Source organism: Dipodomys merriami, unplaced genomic scaffold (genome assembly GCF_024711535.1).
Source record: "Dipodomys merriami isolate MVZ:Mamm:240054 unplaced genomic scaffold, mDipMer1.0.p SCAF_1, whole genome shotgun sequence".
In the NCBI taxonomy this organism is placed as follows: Eukaryota; Metazoa; Chordata; class Mammalia; order Rodentia; family Heteromyidae; genus Dipodomys; species Dipodomys merriami.
Window position 1 is genome coordinate 38,964,525 of NW_027202270.1, and position 7,402 is coordinate 38,971,926.

The 7,402-nt window shown below is 36.9% G+C and overlaps 1 long non-coding RNA gene across 1 annotated transcript; it reads right to left on the reverse strand.

The window, feature by feature from the left end:
- Window positions 1–372: 372 nt before the first annotated feature.
- Window positions 373–6,981, reverse strand: LOC138825587 (uncharacterized). The gene is made up of 3 exons (XR_011371434.1): window positions 2,830–6,981; window positions 1,552–1,604; window positions 373–1,104 (listed from the first exon to the last, which is right to left on the reverse strand). It is a non-coding gene; the product is annotated as an uncharacterized lncRNA (long non-coding RNA).
- Window positions 6,982–7,402: the final 421 nt, after the last annotated feature.

The window sequence follows — 7,402 nt, forward strand, 5'->3', positions numbered from 1 at the left end:
CCTACATCATAAAACTAATGACAGAAAAGCAGTTCAAATGTATGGAAAGAAAAACACAGGAAGAATAAATTTAACTGATATAAGTACCTCACACTCATTAGGATATAAAAGCAAAAATAAAAACAACAAAAACAAACAAAACCAGAAAATAACGTGTTGACAAGGATGTGAGGTTGATCTTTAAAAAATTAAAAATAGAACTACTATATGATACAGCAATTTTTTTCTGGGAACATATCCAAAAGAACTGAAAGCAGTCTTTTTTTTTTTTTTTTTTGGGTCCGGTCATGGGGCCTGAACTCTGGGCCTGGGCGCTGTCCCTCAGCTCTTCAGCTCAAGGCTAGCGCTCTACCACTTGAGCCACAGCGCCACTTCCGGCTTTTTTCTTTTTGCTTAATGTGGTGCTGAGGAATCGAACCCAGGGCCTCAGGCATGCAAGGCAAGCACTCTACCACTGAGCCACCTTCCCAGCCCCCTGAAAGCAGTCTTAAGAGATATTTGTACACATATATCCATAGCAGGATTATTTCATAATCACCGAAAAGTAGATGCACATAACTGACCATTGCTGAATGAATGGATAGACAGAATGGGAGTAGAATGTTATTTTGTCTTAAAAGGAAGCAAATATGCATGCCATAATATAAATGAACCTTGATGACATTACAGCATATGAAATAGGCCAGCCACAAATAGACAAATACTATATGATTTCATCTGTAAATGAGCTATTAGGAGAGAGGAAGAAGAGGGAATAATTGTTGAATGGATAAGTAGAGTGTAAGTTTTGCAAGGTAGAAAATTTGTGGCAATTGGCTTCACAAACCATGTGAATATCCACATCAATATTGAACCATACACTGAAACATGGTTATCATGGTAAATTTTATATTCATATTTTATTATTAAAAATTCAGCAAATTCAAAATAATTAGAAGAAAATTGTTGTAAAAGAATCTATCACAAGCCAGATGTGTTAGTACAAACCACAAGCCAGATGTGTCAGTACAAACCTGTAATCCTAACATTTGAGAAGTGGAGGCAGGAGGACTGTGAAATGTAGGCATTGTAGGCCAGCCTACACTTTATAAGTGAGATCTGATGCTTAAAAAACAAAAAGGAATGTCCATATTTTAAAAAATCCATAGAAAGTATAAGTAAAAATAACGTCTATATAAAATAAATGTCCACATAGACAAACAATTTAATAATGTTGATTAATTCTAGGTCTTTGTGTTATGACTACTTTGGAAAAATACTTTAACACATCAATTTTCTGTAGTTAACACTACTGTTTTACAAAATAAGGAAACAATTTTTTATTAGAAAAACTTAAATATAGTGGTTTTTTCATTCTGCCATTCACCAAAGACTGTGAAAAATTATAAAATTCATTATTGAAACACGGATATAATATTTTGAACAATTAGCTAAGGCTAATTGATATTTTAACTACTATGAAGTCTTTCAGGACAGATTTCTGAGATACATGATTTCAAGAAACTCATGTCCTAAAGACAGAAAATAAAGACAGAATGCTATAGTACTTACCAAGATGAAGCCACTGGCTAGTACTTTCATATCTTGTCACAAAACAAGGACACCTGTGGGGATAGAAAACGATGTGCAAAAGACAAATTTAAGAAATATATAATTAGGGAAACACAAAAAACAGTACTTATTTTAAATTTTATTGTAAAGGTGATGTACAGAGGGATTACAGTTATAAAAGTCAGACAATGAGTATGTTTCTTTTTGAACAGTGTCATTCCCTCCCTCAATTTTTCCCAGAACACAGTACTTCTGTTTAGGCCAAACATTGAAGAATTAAGTTTACCATTTAGATGTTTCATCTCAGTAGAAGAAAAATGGAAATAAGGGTGCTTGTTTTGTAATACTGATAATGTATTACAATTATATAACTTAAACATTATATTTTTATTACATGAGAATGATATAGAAAATAATCCAAGACTTCCTAATTAGGCAGCATTTTAAATCTCATATCCCTCATGATACAGTTTTTGTAGAGCACATGGGCAGCAAAGATGGCGCTGAGAGGGAGTAGAGTGGGCAGAGCCCAATTTGCTTTATGTTCAGTGCGTAATCAGCCCGTGGAAGCTTAGGTGCATGATAGGGTGTGACCTTGACAGTGTTTGGTTCCTCTTCCTCCCCTGCCATGCCACCCGCTCTTTTTTGCTTTAAAAAGGGCTTGCTCTGTGTTCATAAACGAGTTTCTTCCTGCTTGACTTGACTCCCTGCTGCGTCTGATTATCTCCCGGGCTGAGGGAGGCTGGGGAATGGGCAAGCGGCCTGCACTTACGTTTCCTCAGACCCCATCTGTCTTTCCTGGGATGGACGAAGACCCAACAAGTTTTCTTAACCAAACACTGGTTGTTATTGCCAACTGTCTGCTAAAAATAGATGCTAACAAATAAAATGGAGCTAATTTATACTGTTAAGAATTTACATCATTCTGTTTCTTAAAAAAGATCTAATCTGCTAATATCTGGAGTAAAGAATATATAACAATTTTGAAATTGCTAAGACTAGTTTTTCCTAAGATATTTCCCAAAGGACTTATAAGAGAACTTCCATTGATGTGTAAATATGGACAATATGGGCCTACATGGATCATTCAGTAGAGTACCAAAAGCATCTATCTTACGAATGCTAACAGATTCATTACTTTTCTTTCAACATTCTTTGAGAAAGCCTCAAAAACCAGTTTCTTCCTCTTGCAAACTGTTGAAGCAGAATGACATATAAAGTCCAATTATGCAATGAACATTTATGTTTTCTGAAAAAATGCATATGTAAAAATCCTACCTTCCAATGTGATTAGGAAGGTCCATGAGGTGGAGCCCTGATGAATGAAATTAGTGCCCTTTAAGGAAGAGATATGACAACAATTAGCTCTTCACCATGTGAGAATACCAAGAGAAGATGACAATCTACAAGTTCCTAGCTAAACACCACATCTGACTACTGTAACCTTGTCTTTTTAGCCTCCAGGACTCCAGAATACCACAAAGCCACCTTGTTTATAATACTCTATCACCTCAGCTAGAATTAACAAATTCTAACACCTAAGTTAGAATAAGTTACCCTTTCTAGAAAGGTCAGCCATATAATATAAATATGTAAGACATAGGTATCAGGAGGAGGCAAGGGCTAAAAAGGGGGGAAATATCAAAGAAAGGAGAAGTGGAGTGAAAGAAAAATGTGTCCTCTATTTCTGTCTTGCCTTCCCCCAAACACTCTAGCTTCTACCTTCAAAAGGTGGAAGCTTCCCAATCCTGTAGTCTTTACATTTCCCATTTCATGCTAGATGACCAACAAACAAATGGCATAGCAAAGTGAATATTATAAAATTACAAGGTGACAAGTTTTATAGCCTGCTATATAGTCAAAAAAGCTGCAAAGTAATGAACTTTCTTGCCTCCAGAGAGAAATCAGTGAGGGAGATAGCACAGGTTGGCTTCCAGGAATCCTGAATCAGAGGTAGATTGGCAGGAAGTCGCAGAAAAATGCTCATCTAGGGACCACCATCTGTGTAAGGGAGGATGAGAAAAGAGCAAGGACTGGCAGAAGGAAAGGTAAACCAGTGATCGATTCTTAATGAAAGGCTCATTTCTCTGGAACATTCTGAAGATGAAATAATCTTTCAAAGATGTCTTGAACTGGGGCAAGAAGGCTGGACTTGACCAATGTCTAGATCAGATCATCTCTCCCCTAGAAGACTGTAACTTCAGGAAATAAGTATTTTCCTATGAAGCAATCCCCAAAAGGGGATACCTGAGGATTGTCTGTTTCACAGTCATTAGAGTTGGAGAATCCTGGAGGGGAATCTGGGCAATGCATGACAATGACAACCACAGACAGGAAGACATTTTCCCCTACATGCTTAGTATATATCGTCTCTCTACAAACATTTGTCTATTAGATTATACCTGTTCTGTCTTTCAAATTCCTCCATTCCTAGAGAGAATTACAAACCTTTACTTTTTTTTTCTTTGTCAGTTGTGGGGCCTGAACTGTGGGCCTGGGCGCTGTCCCCCAGCTCTTCAGCTGTAGACCAGCGCTCTACCACTTGAGCCTCAGCCCCACTTCTGGCTTTTTCTGCTTATGTGGTGCCGAGGAATCGAACCAAGTGCATGCAAGGCAAGCACTCTACCACTAAGCCACCTTCCCAGCACCCAAACCATTACTTTTGTTATTAGCTTTTGGCAGGTAGGAGAATGAGAAAGAAATCTTGGTGTAATCAACTATACTTGTGTCCAAGAAAATGGCATCGTGTGACGTATGTGAGTCTGATGTAACTGAATATTCATTTAATTTTTATAGGAAACATTTTTTAAGTAATGTCAAAAATACAGAAAACTTGGGAGAAGGGTATAAGGAGCTTTTGTTATTTGAGACCAAGTTGCTGAAGTGATGCTGTATTACTCCCTATGCTTAAATGTGTATTTCCTGTTTGCAAGGTTAATTCTCCTATCTGACCATAATTCAACCAATAAAGGTCAGGAAATTACTGTCACGTTACTACAACACTTACAATTTGTTTTGCTGAATGTGCCAATATAATTTATAGCAGAAGGATACAGTCCAGAATCAAGTACTATACAGTTAGTTCTGGGTCTCTTGAGTGGGCTTCCCTTTGTAAATATTCCTTGGTCTTTCCTTGCCTTTTGTTACTTTGACAGCATGGGTCTGTAACTTTTAGAATGCCTCATTTTGAGTTTTCTGATGTTACCTTGTCTTTTTAATTTAAAAAATGTTGTTATAAAGGTAATGTACAGAGGGGTTACAGTTACATGTCAGGTAATGAGTACATTTCTTTTTGAACAATGTCACCCCTTCCCTCAGTCTCTCCCAGTTTTTCCCTCATTCTTTTTTTTTTTATTTAAAGGTGATGTACGGAGGGGTATTGAGTACAGTTCTTTTTGAATAGTGTCGCCCTGTCTCTTATTTCCCCTCTATAGTTTTTTCCTTCCCAACCTCCTTCCCCCACAAGTTGTATAGTTCATTTTCAACTTAAGGTATGTATCTGCTAGGAATCTCACAGTGATGATGTGTTCTCATTGCATCCTCCCAGGGAAAGGTGTTCACTTTTTCAACATGCTTCATTACTGAGCCATTCTTTTTGATTATTTGATTATCAGGCTCCTCTACTATAACCCCATCCTCCTTTTTAATTCATTATTTTACAGGGAGGTATTTTGAGACTATATAAATATCCATGACTCATCAAACTCACCCCATATTAATTGTTATCACTGTGGGCTCCTGCATTCATATGTTATTCAATTATTATTTGTTACTCATACTGTTCTAGATATATTTAGTGGCATTTACTGAAAGCTGATTTCTGAAGTCATTTTGGCATGACTCCCACCATTTGGAGAGGGGGGCAGCTCTTAACTTGCTAGCATAATGAGATGTTGCAGGCTAATCCTGTTCTATCTCTGTCCTAACCCTGGAATCAGCCACATCTGGGAGCTCTAAGGCTGCCTCTCCATAGGCCCCTCAAGCTATGACAGGATGCAAAAGAAAAGCTATAGAGGAATGCATACAGAGCTAAAGATGGGTTTTCTTAATCTTTGAATTTGATCTAAGCTCCAAATGTACAGATTTCATGAGTTAATTCTAATAACCATATAAATGTCTATCTTTAGCACATGAATAAAGTATGGTATACTCAATAACAATTCACATATCCTAGTTCTATATGTAACTCAGCCTGTAAAAGGCAATACAACCAGTTGAAAACTGCTCTGTGGAAAGTTTGTGCCTGCCAGCTCATCAGTGAAGGGTGTGAACTTTGAGCAGACAACCTGGGTTTGTATCTTAGAAGGATCATTCAATAAGAAAATAATCTCTACTTCACTATGTTACTATAAATACCAAATGAGATAGAGCCTGTAAACTGTAATGAGCCATTTTAATGTAAAATGCTATTATATTTAGGGGTTGGAGGTGTGGCTCAGTGGTAACAAGTGCATGTTTGGTAGGCATGAGGCCCTGTGTTCAGTCCCTAGCATTATAAATATAATTTAGAAATATTGCCAGGCATGGTGTTGGTACATGCCTGTAATCCCAGGACGTAAAGAAAGATCAAGAGTTTAAGGCCAGCCTGGACTCTATAAGGAGACTTTGTATCAAAGCAAAACAGATTAACAATCACATAACTGTTAAGAACAGTTTCATTTTTCTTTCTTCCTTTCTTTTTGTTAATACTAGGGTTTGAAGTGAGGACAAGGTGACATTGTGCTTACTAGGTCGGCATTCTTCCACTTGAGCCACACTTCCAAATCCTTTTGATTGAGTTCATTTTTAAATGAATCCTGCTTTTGGCCTGGACAAGTTTGAGTTGTAATAATTTTATGTATGCTTCTCTGAGTAACAGGCATGTTTCACCACACTGCTTATTCTTTGTTGAGATGGGGGTCTCAAGGACGTTTTGCTGGGACTGGCCTCCAACTTTAATCCTCCTGATCTCTTTCTCCCAAATTACAGGCATGAGCCAGTGTATCTGGCTCATTTTTGTTTTCTTAAGAAAAATTGTTGGGGTAGTGGCACATACCCATAATCCCACTATTTGGGAAGCTGACATATAAAGATGGCAAGTTTGAAGACAGCCTGGGTAACTTAGTGTAACCCCATCTCAAATTTTTAAAAACTAAAAGGGTTGGAGATGTAGGGACAGTTCTTGCCTTGAATGTCTGAGGTCCTGCACTCAATCTCCAGAATCACAAACAATAACAAGAAAAATGGTGGCAACTAGCCTTTTAGAAAGGTGAGCTTGCCCTTATATGCAGCGTTTCCCTCTCCCAAAGGATTCAATAGATCTAAAATTGCCAATCTAGTAACTATGCTAGTTTGTTAATTAACTTTCTTCCATGGTATGTTAAATTCATAATATTTTATTTTGGAGTATTATCTTGCAAACTCAAAGTAAATTAGTTGTTTAGCTGTTAAAGTCACTGAGAAGGAACCACAAATGAAAACAAGAAAAGTCTTTAGTAATTTGAAAGGCAAGAAAATGGTTGAAGACTGTGAGTGGACCCGAATAATGAGTTACAGTAATATAAAAAGAATAATTAAATAATTTCCACTTGGTTTTTTGTCAGTTGTAATTCTGCAAAAAAACTAATGAATTACTGCAATTTTTTAAGGTAACAATAATACTTTAAAAAGTAGTCATGACCTTTTTAAAAGACATACTAGAATGTTTTAAAACGTAATATGAGAGGTTTTACCTGAGATAAGTGAAAATATAGTCCCCAGGTGAGCAAGATTTTTCTGTAAAGAGCTTGATTTATTTTTTAGATTTTTACAGGTCATACAACCTCTGTTGCTACTAATGAGCCCTACATTATAGCAGGAAAACAGCATGGAC